The sequence below is a fragment of the Aulonocara sp. 'chitande type north' Nkhata Bay genome, linkage group LG6, assembly GCF_057382095.1.
Source record: "Aulonocara sp. 'chitande type north' Nkhata Bay isolate Kocher_YH1m ecotype deep benthic linkage group LG6, A_spYH_male_GT1.1, whole genome shotgun sequence".
NCBI classification, from domain to species: domain Eukaryota; kingdom Metazoa; phylum Chordata; class Actinopteri; order Cichliformes; family Cichlidae; genus Aulonocara; species Aulonocara sp. 'chitande type north' Nkhata Bay.
The window spans coordinates 4,277,747-4,295,369 of NC_141349.1; the positions used below are offsets into that span (position 1 = coordinate 4,277,747).

The following is a 17,623-nucleotide window of genomic DNA, read 5'->3' on the forward strand; positions in this document are numbered from 1 at the left end:
TTTATTGTACGGATCAACAGAAATACCAAAATAAAAGCTTCCCGAAAACCTCCGGTGCAACATTGTGTCTGTTCTCCTCCTCACTTCTCCCCGCCATGTGCTGCTTCACTTCTTGCCTACGAGCATGTCCAGCGATTTTGCTGGACATGTGCTGCAGCGATTGTGAAGTGGAGACTGCAGCTGCTAAGAGTGCACTACTGCTGAACCTTTGGATGGCCGACAAAACGGATCTTCCGATGTTTTCAGCTAAATCGCCGGAAGCTCAATGTACCACGTGGGTAACAAATATTTAGTATTAAAGGAAGGAGATGGTAATTATAAATTAAATATTCTCCAAGATAATACAAAAAATATCTATAAAAAAAATTAATGAAACCAAAAATGAAGGTTTAATTCAATACAAGTATGCAAATGAAGATGAAAACCTTTCAATAGTTAAAAATATACAAGACAAATTATTATCTGAAAGCATGAGAGACGTGGTATGGCTCATCTCGCTCGGGCGCCTCCCTGTGAGAGCAGTGGTACAATGGAGTTGCTTTGTTACCACCATGAAATGTCCTATGACAGACTGTGATAAAGATGAGACCCTAGAACATCTTCTATTGGATTGTTATAGGACAACTGAGATAAGACAGAAGATGACAGAGATTGGCTATGATGTGGATGTTAATATTAAAGCAGTTATATATGGTTTGTTTAAAGAAAAAATGTGTGACGACAAAAGGAGACTCTTTTGGTTAGTAATGTGTGTAATAAACACACATATTTGGAAAACTCGTGCCAAAGGAGTACTTGAACAAAAGATGATAAGTAGTGATGTGCTGAGTAAACATATCATTACAGACCTGCGGAGAAGACGAACAATGGACCTGAAACTTGGGAAAGTTTTCCCCTGGAACGAATTAAAACTGTAAGTCTTGTGAACGTTGTGTGGACTCAGATGCTAGATTTTCCTCCTTGTTTCTCCTTTTTGTATGTGCTCATGGTTTTGTATATGTAATTGTATGTGTATGTGCATTTTATATGTAAACTTGTTTACTTTAAATAAAGTGTAATTATATACAGGCTTCTTCAAAAGATTACTGCCATAAAGATGACTTCTGCCTGAGGCTCCAATGACTCAACCAACAGTGCGAGAGCAGCCGCTCTGTCCGTTTCAGTGTACAGTGAAGTGGACTGTTGCGATAGGTCAGAGGAAGCCTGCGCTAATTTAATGAATGCTACCTTTTCAGACAGTCTCTTATTTAAATACTTACGTTTGAACTTACTGAAAACAGTTTCTAGCCTTGACAATTCTGATGACACGAACTCTGAGAAAGATTAAAAACTGGTGCAAAACAGATGGGAACCTGTGATTATCAACATTAAAAACACTTCTTTTCATTTTGTTGTACATTGCACTGAATTAAGCCTGTCGAGCAGCTGAAACAGTTCTAAGTAATGTGCTAATTATCCAAACCCCTTTATGATTCAACAGTTTTTATTCATTAACAGCACAAAGTGAAAAACAAACAGAATCCCATACATTTCAAATCATTACGTACATTTACAGATACATATTGTAATGATCAGCAGCTGTTGCTGTAAATTAATGTAGTTTCATGCCATACCACAAGGTGGCCCTATCTGTTAACATGGGCATGCGAGCTAAGAAGCGGTGAGATACTCTTGTTCTTCCGGCTGGCTAAGATTGAATAATAAAAGTACGTTGTAGATCATAAAAGGACCCCTTCTTCATAAATAAGGAGACAAACAAAACACATATATGGGAAAAGGAGGAGAGAAAGACCCCCCCCCCCCCCACCTGAGTGAAAACCCCCCACAGATTTCAAAAAATAAGAGACAAAAGTGAACTCCCATCCTTTGTGCTGACTTCCAATTTACCTGGAGGCACACTAAAGACAACTGGCCCCTCTCAACAATTGGGACAATTCATCTGGCAAATAAAAAAGCAAGGGAGACCAAACTTTGAGGAACTAATCGTACGGTTACGGAGTAACTTTGGTTCTCTTAGTTCTCTTAGTGAGAGACTATTTCTCCACACCGTTACATATTCCATATGTGGCGTGTGGATATTTCTTTAAGACACCCCGGCACGCCCGGCTACGCCCCACAGCTCACATATAGAACAGCTGTGCAGACGTGACACCGGTGATTGTTTGATCTCCACTTGTGTTGTGTGTATGTGTGAATCCCTTGAGACACATTCACAACAATTTCTGCTGATGCAAAAACAGCCTTAAACTAAAAGTGTTAAATTACACGCACAGCTTGGAAGTCCCGCTGCAAGTTCAGCAGGCACACGGATTTCCTCACTATACAACGCCGCTACAAACTCCTAGATATTTGAGAAAGTTAAATTACAGTCGGTTAGTGATGTGTCCTGTGTGTCAAAGCTTCGATACCTGTGTCGGGTGTCGCTACCCGATCCGTACCAGAAACCCGATCGGAAAAAGGATCCTGGTGTTATTTGTCTCTCAGAAACAGTTCATAACTTCCCTTCAACTCATTCATGTCACCTAAAAGGTAAACCTGTTTCTCCATCACCTGTTCAGCTCTGATGATTCAGTAAGGACATCTCCTGGTTTCATCCTCATGTTTCCCTCTCACCACATATTCAAACCGATATCATGACCAGCAGCTTTACAGCTGTGGCTCCAGCAAACATCAGCTGATACTAGAAATTAATATTAAATAAATTCTAACAACAGCTGATCAAGCTTAAACGTGCTGCTGTTTAGCGCTACATCCGCTGGTTTCCTCTTTCTGGTGCAAAGTGGGCGATAAACAAACGAGAGAAAAGCCGATCAGCTGATCATTGATCAGTTTCATGATTGAAGTAGCAACAGGAGAGGGAGGGGGGAGAGAATGAGAGAAGAAGAGGCAGCTGTGCAGCGTAAAGACGCAGAGTAACTCCAGCTTTGTGTCTTTTTCATTGTAGCTGAAGTACGGGACAAACTGCATTCCTTTTCACCTCAATACGAAACGCGTAATATTTTCTCTGAATACGAGACCATTCCGTTTTTTACGGGATGGTTGGCAACTCTAATAATTAACCTTATGAACAAAATAAAGTTCTACATCAGTAACATCATAGCACCCACCCAGCTGTATAGAAACTCCGTCATGCTAGCTAGTAGCAGTACGATACATTGTCCCAAACTTTATCAGACATTTTATTTAATGTCGTCAGCAACTCTCTTAGCTTTTTTCATTTTCATCTTATAACAGACAACAGACTCTTCTACACTGGCCCCAGTATGCAGTGCATGCGCCTGGTAGTCATGTTAGAGGTAGAGATGGACTGATCCGATATTACGTATCGGTATCGGTCCGATACTGACCTAAATTACTGGATCGGATATCGGAGAAAAATAAAAAATGTAATCCGATCCATTAAATATCACGAAAGCACCTCACAAAACTTGCAACAAGCCGTAACTCGCCTCAGAACGTTAGCATGTCGGAGCAGTATGCATCACGTGATAGAGCGGCTGTGGCATGCGGGACCTGTCGGTGGTCTGGATAGCATGTGGAGCTTCGCTAGCAACCTGGCATTTCATTTCTGACAAAGTTATCCCCGAGAGAAGTAAAGCAAGTGTGTAAGTCCATCTCTGAATTTAAAGCATTCCTGCGTTAAGCTTAACAAGCGACTGCCTCTTCTTGCTGCTGCTTCAATCATGAAACTGGTTAATGATCAGCTGATCGGCTTTTCTGTCGGGAGTCCGTCTCTCTTGTTTGTTTTTGGCCCACTTTGCACCAGAAAGAGGAAACCAGCGGCTGAACAACAGCAGCACGTTTAAGCTTGATAAGCTGTTGTTAGAATTTATTTAATATTACTTTCTACACCAGGATCTTTTTCTACGTAGCTGACGGCTGGTAACTGTGCAGGGGCGGATCTAGCAAAGTTTAGCCAGGGGGGCCGATAGGGCATTAACAGGGAAAGGGGGCACAAAGACATACTTTTCTTTCTTATTCTCATTTAAAAGCTTTTAATAAATAATTATCTTACACCCAAAGTTTTAATTTGATGTAAAATGAATACAAGTCAATTACTGTATATAGTGACTATTAAGTCTAATATATATACCCTAGTAAGCTAAACATTTTTTTTTTGCATACAGGTATAACAGAATAGCTTTAGTGTAGTTGTTGTTTTAAACTTGAGTATGAACTTATACAAAATGCAGCAAGATATTAAAAAAAAACGGTTTTGTTGATTAAAAAACACTATATCGGATTCATATTGGTATCGGCAGATATCCAAATTTATGATATCGGTATCGGTATCGGACATAAAAAAGTGGTATCGTGCCATCTCTAATCAGAGGAGGAGAAGAAGTCGGTTTTGATGGAATGCCACAATAACCCTGGTACCGGGAACCACAATGGTGTCAGAGGTACCCGGAACAGGGTAGTTGCTGGCTATTACTGGCCAACATTGAACCAGGACATCGGTGAATGGGTATGTCCTTATTTCTGTTAACAAGATAAATCAGAACCATGTCTTTACTTGCACACTTACATATCAACATTAGTTTCTGTGTGTGTGTGTCTGTTTTTTTAAAAATTGTTATTAATTTACATCAACTTGTTTTACGGTATCCTTGAAATATTTTTTGGGATACATCTTTCAGGTCAGATGCTGTCATCGCTACCAGATGAATGACCCAATCAAGACTGTGGCACCAGCATTAGATCCCATCAAGGTACATCTTAAAGCCTGTTCACCAATTTCATTTTCTTTTTTTTTTTATGACTCAAACTTTATTAGATTTTAATATACACAAAAAAAAAAAAAAAAAAAACCCAGACCCCCCCCCCCCCCCCCCAAAAAAAAACCACCCAAAAAATAGCAGAATGGACATTCCCAGTAACAACAACAGAACAAATTGAGCATCAATGCATATTTCCATCCCAAAAAAAAAAAAAAAAAAAAAAAAAAAGTGATGCCAACATTTCACATAGACCAGATTACAGCTATCCTATTTAGTCCGAACTTAACTACTTTAGCCGGATACGTCACTGACCTGTATGTAAAAAGTAATTAGCCCACTTATCATTATAGTCGTCCAGTCTATTTAGCAGTCTATATGATAATCTTTTGTAAGCTGCCACTTGTCCCAAAGAGATAGGTAGGAGTCGATGAGGCCTTCCACTCTTTCATCAGCAGCTTCCTCCCCAGCATAATCGTCGTTTGTACCCAATGAGCAAGAGAAGTGGATAAGTGACTCAAAGCTGAAGGGTCTCCTAATACATAAAGACTGTTCATAAATGGGACCCCTTGACCTACAACCTTCTCTACTACAGTGTGAATATGAATCCAATAATCTTGGACTTTGGAGCACCCCCAAAGCAAAAGTAAAAGTGTGCCACTTCCTTGCTGGCATTTCCAGCATGTATCATCAGTCGCTAGACCCACCCTATGCAACCGTGAGGGTGTCCAGTATACTCTAATTAAAATCTTAAATTGAACCAATCTTGAACGTAATTCGCGTGACATTTTTTTCAGATTCCTGAGGATGCCATTCCATTCCTCCACTGTAAAGTTGAGATTTAAGTCCATTTCCCACGTTCTTCTGAGGGACAGTGTGTTAGGATCAGAAGCTAATAAAAGCATTTTGTAATAAGCTGATGCCTCTTGTCCACGCCCAAAGGTTTTTTTTATTTCCTCTAGAATGTCGCAGCTTAAAGGGAACTTTGCGAATGAACCACATGTATTGGCCATCAAATGTCTTAGTTGCAGATATTTCCAAAATTCCTGTCTAGGTAAATCAAATTCTTCTGCAAGTTTTCCATATGATTTAAATATACTATTTTCATAAAGATCCCCCAACACCAATTTTATTTTCATGCTAGCTTTTGTGCTGCAGGGTAGCTTTAAATTTTAATTTGATAAGTTCTGTGACCTGCAGGTAAAAGAACCTTGGGAGGAGCTGGGCATGGATTTAATTGGACCACTCCCGGAATCACGTCTAGGGAACCGATATGTCCTGACAATGACCGATGTGTATACTAAGTGGGTGATTGCAGAACCTCTTAAGTCCAACTGCAGCTGAGGTCTCTGCAATCATGACCTCTAAGTTATACACGTTTGGCATGGTCAGGAAAATCATCACTGAACAAGGAAAGGAGTTTGTGAACCATGTAAAACTTGTGAAAGTGTTATTCATACCTTGATATGATATGATATGATATGATGTATTTAGGCCAAGTTTGCTCATTTCACTGCAGCTCAACAACAGCATTTTCAGCATGCTGAATATTAAACATGCCGTCTCCACTCCATACCACCCCCAGACCAACGGGCAGGTAAGTGTTACAGGTACCGGGTGGCAGCACCTGTAGACAGCTATATATGTGTCCTGTAAACAGGAAAGAAATGATCAGACAGGGAGACGTGGCTTGCCGTTTCCTGAATACTCCGCCATTATTTATTAAAATTCACAATTATGCACTCCTTTCATTACTTTTACAGTATTACAACTGTGTATTTACTTATTCTTAACATAGCTCACACACACATTCTCCATAACACATTCCAATGTTATAAACATGACCAATTTTCTTGTAAGACTTGGTTCAAAATGAATTCCAACAGGACAAATCTATAAATCTCAAATAGCTTGAAAGAATGGTATAATCAGCACCATCTTGACATGTGCACTGAATTCACGGAAACACTTTATGGCAGAAACAAGATACTAAAACAATACAGAATAACGGTGGAGCCGATCACTAACATCACAGAGCATAGGAGGTGTGCGACCCAAACTAACATGCTAACCATAGCATGCTGCTAAAGCCGTAAACAAATCAGGGGTCTCAAAATTTCAAAATCCCTGGTAGCCCTTTGGGCAGGGACTCTTCAGTTTTTGGTAGCCCAAAATAAATTTAAGCAGCCCGAATAAAAAAGAGAGCAATTTTTTGATTGATGTTTTGTTTCCTTTACAATATGATACTTTAATGTATCATATTGTAAAGGAAACAAAACATTAATCAAAAAATTGTTGAAAAACAAATTACAACATTGTATAAAAATTACAATCATCAACTCAAATACTTGGTTCTAATTGAACAGAAATTTCTATGAACTTGTAAGAACTGTGTAGGACATGAATCAGTCTGTGTCAGATCCTGAATTTGAAATTTCCACTGAAGTCACGGGTAAGAGACAAGTGGAACCAAGATCTAGGCCATTTGCTTTTTGAAGTTTGCAAAGACTGCTAAATTGTGCCAGTGGTAGTTCACTCTTTGCAACATAGTACGCTGTTCTAAACAGATCTTTCAGGTTTATTTTTAGTATGTTATTTGCAATTGGTGTTTGTTCTGGGAAAGATATTGCAGACTGAGCAATAATGCATTTCTTGCATTTCTCATGGGTTCTAATGTGGGCCTTTCTTAAAATGACTGGTCCCAGTAACAAAGGCGCTTGTCGACTCAGAAATCGAGGGAAAACCAACACCACACCCGGCAGAACATTATGTTATTTACACGAGTGCACATAAGTGGTCCGCATGTGCGCATTCGCTGTCAAAATAAAAGACGCACCAGATAAGAAGTTGCAACGCGCGTTTGCGTCCATATAAAAAGCACTGTTTTTGTCCGCTAGAGTGGGATTTTCAGGGCACATTCTGCACCACATCTGTGCGTTCATCATTTGTTTGAAGCCAGCTCACCTCCTGCAACCACTTTTCTGAGAATACGTGCTTCTTTTGTGGTTCGGACTCCTTCTGACATTCGTTTGGAGGTGGAGGAACACCAAAGTAATTGCTTAAAGGAGCTTCTTCGACATCTTTAAGAGTTCTAAACAAATGTCTGTCCTCCTCCAGAAAATCTTATGTATGCAAACAGCCGTTGCAACTTCATATCTTGTGCGCGTTTTTTTTTATTTTGACAGCGAATGCGCACCTGCGGACCACTTATATGCAGCCCTGGTTATTTAGCTCGTCATATTGCAGCCACAGAAATTATTTTGTCCATGAAACCATAAAGCTGCACCTTCTTTTTGCCTTATAGTCTGATTTGTCATAACTTTTCCATTTTGTGGTAAGCTTTTCTTTGGCTGTCACTTCTTCACCCTGACCTGTCTTATTTGGCTCAGCAGAACTAAAATATATATCCTGCTGCTTTTACACACACACACACACACACACACACACACATAAGCTCAGCGATTCTCTGCGCGATCAACCTCTCACATGTTTAAGCTGCGGGAGATTTCACTTGTCATGTTTGCGTAGTAAGCTAACGATTAATAAGACAATGTCAGAGGAATTGGTGCACAAATTATCATCACTCACAGATCAGTGCTGTCGCTCTCTATACACAGTTCGCGCGATTGCAAAGTGAAAGCAAAAAAACAAGCGCAAATTCAAACGCGATTTCAATATGTCACATATTGACAGTGGCTCACCGATGCCAATGACATAATTACCCAGCTACATTTCTGAAAGAATGCAAAAGCATTGACATATATTTTTCCTTCCTACAATAGCCCGACGGGCAGGGCAGAGATAGATTTTGGTAGCCCGACTGGAAAGATCGCTAGCCCCAGGACGTCGGGCTAGCGATTTTGCGAGCCCTGCAAATACTTACAAAAGTGTAATTTACTGTACTACACAATGTTGTACGCTTTCACTTTCCAACTGTAATGGTTAGTCTATGCTATATAATGGATGTGATTGCTATTATATTCTATTTCGGGCACAATACGAACCTGTAAACAGGAAAGAAATGATCAGACAGGGAGATGTGGCTTGCCGTTTCCTGAATACTCCGCCATTATGAGAAAACAGCGCGGAGCATGCGCTTCAGGCTGCTAACAACAGGCCAAACCATGGTCTCACACTGCCACCTATTGGTATAAAAATGAAGCGTCCGCTACAAATATCCCAGGGTAGTTACCAAGTTTCCTGTTACAATTACTGTAGTTATTTAGGGCATTTCCAAATGGAAATATCACTTACATTGAAAGTGAAATTACTTAAATTAATTCACATAAATGTGATCACACATTAGTGGGTATCACACACTCCCTGACAAAAATAAAATGGCTCCCAACATTCACAAAATCATGACATTTTAAACTTTTGCTTCTCAAATTCTTATTAACTCTTATCAGTCCAAGAACTAGTTATGAAACAAGCAGTGGGGGTGGTGTGTATGCAGATGGGGTCAGTGATGCGTGATACTGGTATGGTGAGTATGGTATTGGGGTGCAGTACATTGGTGACTGTGACATACACACGGGTGGCACAATTGCCAATGGTGGGTATGGAAATACAGTGTATAATGGTATGGTTGTGGCAGGTAACTGTGGTGCTGTGCGTTCCCCAACTAGATTAACTGCCGCATGTGACTGCACTGAGGGTTTACCCAGTGATTCATAAGTCAGAAACTGTCGTGGCTTCCTGTGACGGGTAGATCTTCTAATGTCCGTACAAGTATGTCCCGGTGGTTGAACCTGTACGTTAGACTGCGAATGAGTTTCACACTCCTCACCAGACCCTCTGGGTTCAGATAGGTTGTCACTACCCACTTCCATTTCTTCCATCTCCTCTTTCAGAGAACATGGCAGGTGTGAGCATTCTCTCCCAGTTTCCTCTTCGAATTGTTCAATGCTGACGGATGGTGAATGCTCAGGCATAGTCAGTATGTCTTCCATCGTCTGCACAGGTGAATGTCCATTTTTTGTGTTTGTTGTCACTCTAATAGGTTCTTTGGTCTGGTATGACTGAGATGCAGGGTGTTGCTCATGGTCCAGGTTCCTTCTCACAGTCCTTTCAACAGGTGCTCTTAGCCAGTACCCCGAGCAATCACTCTCAGAACCGCTGTCAGAGTTATCCCACATGTCTGTTTGTCTTTGTGCATCTGCAGATCTTTCCATCCTTCGTCTGTTGCGTGTTGTCTTTCCAATCGCAGGCTTTGCCAGGAGGGGAGTGACTTGAACAGGTAAGTCTGTGTATTTAAGCACTCTGTTTCTACTCGTTCACTGTCGTGTCATTGATGCTACGTTGTCCTTCCCGTGTGTTCCCTCAGTTCAGTCAGCCGTTCAGTTGTCTAGCCAGTCAGTGTCCGTTCACCCTCTGTTCACCCATTCCTTATAATAAACCTTCACCTACCTGCCAGTCCTGCGTTTGGGTTCCTTCTTCCTCGCGTCCACACAACGCCTGACAATTGCTCTCAAAACACTTATTAGACTTCTTGGTCATAATATGCCATAAAAGCAGAATACACTGATTAACACAAGGATAAGACCTACAATAAACAACATCCAATAACCCACAGTGACTAGAATTCTGCTGTATGTAGACTCATTTTCATAACTCTGACAGTCTGTGCATTGCCTCAGTTGTTTCTGAAACCTTGTGTCTCCTCTGTTTTAGTAAAAGCAGCTATTGTTCATGGTTTTTTTCTGTCAAGTTTTGCTCATGATGGGAGCAACAAAAAGAAATCAGTGCAGAATTATAAGTGAGTCTTATCAAACAGCATGTTTCTGCTTTTCATTATGTGAGGGGAAACAAAATAAATATAGGCTTATGGTGTTGATGCTGAGCTGTAGCACACAAAGAGCATCCTCACTTAGCTCCTCCTGTTCTCCAGATGGCTCAGCCTCTGTGTGGGGTGATGGTGTCCTAGGTTGACCTATTTGCTCTGTAAGCAAACTGGTAGGGGTCGAGGGAGGGGGATAGAGAGTTTCTGGTGTGCTGCGACACTTTCCGCTCAAAACACTTCATGACTTCAGACGTGAGGGCTATAGTTCTGTAGATTACTGAAAAGACATGAACAGGAAACAGATGGATGAAGAAATTAGACAAAACTTAAGTAGATATGGAAAATATTGACAGTGTTTTACATGTGTATGTGTTATGTTTGCCTACTGGTGGTGGTCAGAGGGCCCGGTGGCGCCAGTGTCCGGCAGCCTCGCCTCTGTCAGTGCGCCCCAGGGCAGCTGTGGCTACAATGTAGCTGCCATTGCCATTGTGTGAATGTGTGTGTGAATGGGTGAATGACTGAATGTAGTGTAAAGCACTTTGGGGTCCTTAGGGACTGAGTAAAGCGCTATACAAATGCAGGCCGTTTACCATTTACAGTGGGGCAAAAATGTATTTAGTCAGCCACCATTTGTGCAAGTTCCCCCACCTAAAATGATGACAGAGGTCAGTAATTTGCACTTTTCCTGTAGCACAATGTCTTGTCCTTTGATTGTTTCAAATACCTTAGAACATGTTTCACAGTAGTCCAATGTTCCACAGCTGGTTCTTTGAAGTGCTGTGACAGCTTACTTACAACAAAACTTAAATCTGGTCGTGTGCAAGAGGTCAAGTAAATAAGGCTACCTACTGCCTCTCTGTACATTCTGACATTGTTCATTTTCTCAGCATCATCATTGTAGTTCAACCTTTGTTCACAAGGAGTTGATCTTGGTTTACAGTCTTGCATTTGAAATCTTTCCAGTATGTTTTCTACATATCTCTCTTGTGACATTTTTACACAATCTTGGGTTTGCTCAAAATCAATACCAAGAAAATGTTTGAGTTTCTCCATATCTTTCATTTTGAATCTTGCAGTTAGCATTTCCTTCACAGTTTTCAAAACCCTTTCATCACTGGCTGCAATAATAATATCATCAACCCATATGACCATGATCACTTTTTCTTTTCCTGTTTTCCTTGTGTAAACACAATGATCTACAGGACTCTGCATGAAACTGTTCTCTATCAAATAGTCATGTAATGTCCTGTTCCAGTTTCGGCCTGACTGTTTAAGCCCATAAAGTGACTTTTCCAGCTTGTAGACCAGTTTCTCATCTGTTTTTCCTTTTACTTCATAGCCTTCTGGCTGCTCAACATACACTTCAAAATCTATTGGTGCATGCAAGTATGCGGTTTTTACATCCATCTGATGCAAAATCAGGTTTTCTTGTATTGCACACTGCATCAATACTCTTATGCTTGTCAGGTTAGCAGTCGGAGAAAAAGTTTCATCATAGTCTATCCCAAAACACTGGTTGTAACCTTTAGCTACGTACCGTGCTTTATATTTTTCTGATCCATCACCACTGTTTTTCTTCACATATACCCATCTACCCCCCACTGCTTTCTTTCCCCCAGGTAAGATTGTTAGGGTAAAGGTGTTGTTCTCTTTTAAGGATTGCATTTCCTCATCCATAGCTGCTTTCCACTCTCTAGAGTTGGGTGACCTTGCAGCTTCACTGAATGTCACGGGTGAGTTACTTATCAGTCTGTAACAGTAGTCTATGTTAGTCAGCACTTGATCATCAATGTCTTCTTCTGACTCATATTCATTTAGATAATCTGGTTTCTTTCTTGTTCTAGAAGGATACCTTCTGGAGTTTTCAGTCTCATCACTAAGTGGCATCTGACTGTTCACTTCTGGTTGTTTGTCAGTATCTGGTTCCTGTGAACTGGTACTGGGGCTTTCCCTGTTCACATTTGGTCTCTCCCTCACCTGTATGTCTTCATCCTCAGATGTCGTATCAGTTTGTGTTTGCTTTTCCTCATTGTGTTTGGTTACAAACTTAACCAGCCTAAACTTTTGCACTTTGGCGCTGTCTGGGAAATAAACCTTGTATGCTGGGCTGTTTTTGTCGTAGCCTACAAAAATCCCTTTTGTACACTTAGAATCCAGCTTACCCTTGTTTTGCTTGTAAGCATAACACTCACACCCAAACTTTTGCATTCTGGATAGATTGGGCTTCCGCCCAGTCAGCAAAAAGTAAGGTGTCTGCCCTGTCCGGTTGTTAAAGCATCTGTTTCTCACGATAGCCGCTGTTTGAACTGCATACGTCCATAATTCCTTTGGTATGGCACTCTCAATAAGCATGCACCTTCCCATATCAAAAAGTGTTCTCCAGCCACGTTCCGCTGTACCATTCTGGTGAGGGGAATATGGGGCTGAAGTTTCATGTCTTATTCCATGTTTGTTTAACAATACCTGGTAACTATGGAACTCCAAAGTGTTCAAAATTAAATAAATAAATAGGTCAAGATGAAATAAATAACTATGTGAATAAATAAGACACAGATATGTAATGTGAGAATGATATTGTGAAATAATGGAACACATTTTGAAAACAATGCTCATTATTGTGAAACATATTACATTCTGCTATATAAATTTTCTTATTATTGTGAAATATTATTTCATGGTCATTATTTTTCACAATAACAGAGATTATTCCTGAGGCATTTTATTTATTTCCAGCCGTTTTTAGTCCAAAATGACCTTTTTTCAAAGTCAGTCTTTATTTCAAAATCCCGTTTTTCCCGATGGTCTATTTATTTCATAATGCGACTTTTCAGCAGAATGACTTTGTCTGTCAATCAAGAAAGACAGGGCGGAGCCAGTTGTGTGATTGGTTGCTCCTTTACTCAGACATAAGTAATAGCACATGAATTGTCGATTTAGGTTTAATGGTGCAATGCATCTCCTATGCAGCTGGCGGCAGTATGCAGCTCAAAATAAACTTAAGGCACCGACAAATGCAAAACACTGGGCGCGAATAACGTTACAGGTGTATCAATTCTTGTGAAGGGCATGGCTGCAGGAAACAAGTCCGTTTCTGAGTTACTCAGAGAACTTGCTAACCGCTTAGATTGAACGTCTTCACCTCAGTCTGCGTATTGCAGCAGTGTACTGGAGATGAAGTGGTCCCTGGTCCAAGTTCTCATCACAACCGCACAGTGTTAACGTTAGCAAATGCTAACGCTATCACAGCTAGCTCCACTCCACGAAACGCTGTTCAGGGTAAGTAACGATATGTTATTATTGCTTGGTTAGTCTGTCTGTCTGGCAAAAATGAGCTTTTTAAACAGTTTAGTCACAGATTTTTTTTTAATACTGTTTTTTATCATAGCAAAGAATTCTATAAATTAGGTAAGAGAAAATAATTGTCTTCTGGGTTAATGTCTGTATTACTATTTACATTGTTGTAGGTAATAGTTATTCATGACTGTTTTAAAGTGGCTTATCTTCTGTGCTAATATGGAAGACAAGTAATCTATGTGAAAGAAAAGAAAGCAATTTTAGTTCAACGTAGTGATTTTGTAAGTGGGTATAATTTGAAAATGCTTTTACTAGTACAGTGGATGTTCTTTAAATATTTAACATTTAAAGTGTGTGTCACTTTACAGACTCCAACTTCAGTTTTGGTTTGGTCTCACCGTTGTAGGTCATAACACAAACAAGTCGTCAAGTCAAGCAGCTGAGGAAAGGGCTTAAGGAAACCATGGTATGGCCGCTTCTGACAGAAAGATCAGACATCATTCCTCCTTTCTTACCAAGGGAATCAGAGACTGCTCCCTGTTGTGAGGTAAGGTCAGGTCACATCTTTTAACATCTGAATAGTAAAGCTATTTGGTTAATTTATGAAGGATGAACATTAATTGTTGACACAAAACACCAATATACTGTTTTGTATGCGTGGGTTAGTTGAACAGCTGGGTTACATTTAATAAAAATACACCTAATGTTGCTGATGCTCTTAAGACTACAAGATAAGTAAAGCTATAAAATGACTGTGGCCTGCCACAGAAGATGAAGATGAGGAAGAAGAGGAATGCTCTCGAGGATAAATGCAGAGTGGCAGGTTACCTTCGGTCCTTCATTGAAAATGGTAAGTCTGCTGCGATAGGTATTTTGCCATTGGTTTTCTCTGATTACACTTTGGTAAATTACATACAGTCCAGTGATCTTGGGTCATTAACAAAGTACACTATAGTAGAGCTGGGCGATATGAGATTTTTTCATATCACGATATTTATTTTTATTTATTTTTTTATAAAAAGGACAAGAGCGGTGAGGTCTATCGCAATAGTTAAATTTTTCTATTGAGAAAAAGTTATTTCGCAATACATATCGTTATCGTTCTATCGCCCAGCTCTACGCTATAGTATAATTTTGTTTTGTTATTTGCTCCATGCAATACATAAGAGTGGTGGCATTATCAGTTGCACTAGAATTGTATGTAGACTACTTTTAGCTTTGTTAACATAAAAATATCTATAAAAGCTACAACAGCAATTTGAGTGGGGCAAAAATGTCTGGTGCCCTGTATGTAAGTGGTCATCTTTATGGTATTTCTCCATAAAAGATTCAAAATAATGAATATAGGATGTCATTATAGTTTAAAACAATCTTCTGTTGCAGCATCTTGTGCACAACAAAAAGCCCTCATCAAGTTTTGGACAGGATGGGAAGTCTTGCCGAGAAATGACTGTGGAAGTGGTCAACAGCAATCTTCCAAAGTCTTCCACCGGTTTTGAAGTACTACGTCTTCCTGCACACTACTGTACCTATGAGTCATTTCTAATGGACATTCAGGTGTGTCTCAACTCTACTGACTCAGGTTTTGGTCTGGTTTACGATTGATTCCATAACCACATGGTAAAATTAGACCATTTCTTCTTTCTTGCATCACATTACTGTACTCGGTGTTCAAAGAAACGGACAATCTAGTGAGTTCTAGTTCTTTTTAATACACTTGACAGTGAAAAATACAGAGTACAGGTGTGCATTTATGGCTTTTTTAATATAAACTGATGAAGAGTTCAGATATCAAAATCAGTTGTTCACTGTACATTATAAATTACACAATATGTTTTGTTTATACTCGCTACTGATACAAAAAAAATTTCTAGAAAAAATTATTTGAATTAAGATGTTACACTACTCTACTGTGTTCATTGTATTAAATCTGCTCAGAGTTGACATGTACTGTATATCCAACCAAGAAATGAATATCATTAAAGTGACAGCTGTATAAAACAAATCCTGTTTTATAGCCACTCACTGTTTTGTTGAAAATGAAATTGGTTATGCTGTTTTGAGTCAGTATTAGCTACAAAGCTGTAGAAATTTAAAAAAAAAAAAATCCTCCTGACATAGAAACTGATTAAATGTAATAATGTCTTTCTACAAGTGATTTTGAAGTATTGGTAGCACAGCAGGGTCTTGTTCATTCAGTGCATCTGGGAGCTGAATCTCAGGAATGGTGATCTCATTTGATGGGCAGCGATTATGTTGTCCTGTCCAGTCCACACCATAATCCTCATCAACCTGAAAGAGCATGCACATGTTTTAAATCTAAACTGAAGAGGTGTTTCCTGCAGCTGTTCCTAGATGGACTTATTGAGTCTGCCAGGGCCTATGTGAGTTGCTTAGGCATTGGCTACAAACTAATTATTCATTCACCCATTCTAGGTCAGGATTGGTTCTCTTCAGGTATAACAAATTTAACTTTGTTTAAAGTATTGCCATCTATACCTGACAGGTGGGATAAAAGAGAATGGCTTGGGAGGCGCACAGCAAATCTCAAAGTTTTCCAATTAATGCTGAAAGAACCAAGGATGTAAATGTATTCTTGTTTTAGCTTTACCGAAGACACCAGAGAAAGTATGATATCTATAATGCTGCTGAAATAGACAAAACCATTTCAATAAACTCGCTATTTAACATCAACCTTGTTATGCGTTATCAGAGAACAATCAACTGCAAACAGCAATGAAACATTCAACTATGTACTATTTAAAGCACTAATGACCCTGCTGTCTAACAAGATGTGATAAGTAAGTAGACTGTGGAAAGCTGGTGGGTCTACTCTCTGTGTAAAAGGTTCCTACAGGCTCCACTGACCCCAGTCTCCGAGTTAACACACTAACAGCTAACACTGCTAAACGTGTCTCAACGCCGAGATGGCGCCGATAGCTTTAGCCGTAGCTGCCCCACTTAGTTTAGACAGTAACAAAAAAAAGTAAGCGATAATAATTCATTGTCAAACGTCATAATTAAGGTCAACACCTAAACAATGCTGTGTACAGAATCACACAGGTGCTCAATTACAGCATAAACTTACCTTAGACCATCCTCCGTCATTTTCCTCCTAATTGTGCTCGGAGACACAGAAAATGTATCGGCAATTACCCCGACGGTTATCCCGGACAGCACTAAAGTCCTGAGTGCTGCACCGGGATTTCTAGACGTGGACGGCCAACATTTGAAGACTGTTCTTCCTCGGCGTATTCCAAACGAACACGGTGCTGAATTGATCTTAAACCTTTGACAATGCTGTCATCGATGCGAACATCTTGAAGAGCAATTATCATCCCAAGCATTTCAGAAACATCTAAACGACTCAAAACAGTATCTACAGGTAAATGATCCCTCTCTATCTGATTTGCTTAAATGAGCAGAACTGGCTGAAGTTCACACCAGTCCGCCATCCTCCGTGACTTTTGACCTAGCACGCTGTTGCTAGCTGCAGTAGCCGTCCGCGGAGCCGGTATCCAGGAAAACTAGTCGATGGTAAACGATAAGCCAATAGGTGCAAAGGTCCAGCCCACTTACATTGATTGACAGACAAAGTCATTCTGCTGAAAAGTCGCATTATGAAATAAATAGACCATCGGGAAAAACGGGATTTTGAAATAAAGACTGACTTTGAAAAAAGGTCATTTTGGACTAAAAACGGCTGGAAATAAATAAAATGCCTCAGGAATAATCTCTGTTATTGTGAAAAATAATGACCATGAAATAATATTTCACAATAATAAGTAAATTTATTTAGCAGAATGCAATATATTTCACAATAATGAGC

At 39.8% G+C, this 17,623-nt stretch overlaps 1 long non-coding RNA gene across 1 annotated transcript; it reads right to left on the minus strand.

The window, feature by feature from the left end:
• Window positions 1-15,486: 15,486 nt before the first annotated feature.
• Window positions 15,487-17,558, minus strand: LOC147327053 (uncharacterized). The gene is made up of 2 exons (XR_015129787.1): window positions 16,883-17,558; window positions 15,487-16,086 (listed from the first exon to the last, which is right to left on the minus strand). It is a non-coding gene; the product is annotated as an uncharacterized LOC147327053 (long non-coding RNA).
• Window positions 17,559-17,623: the final 65 nt, after the last annotated feature.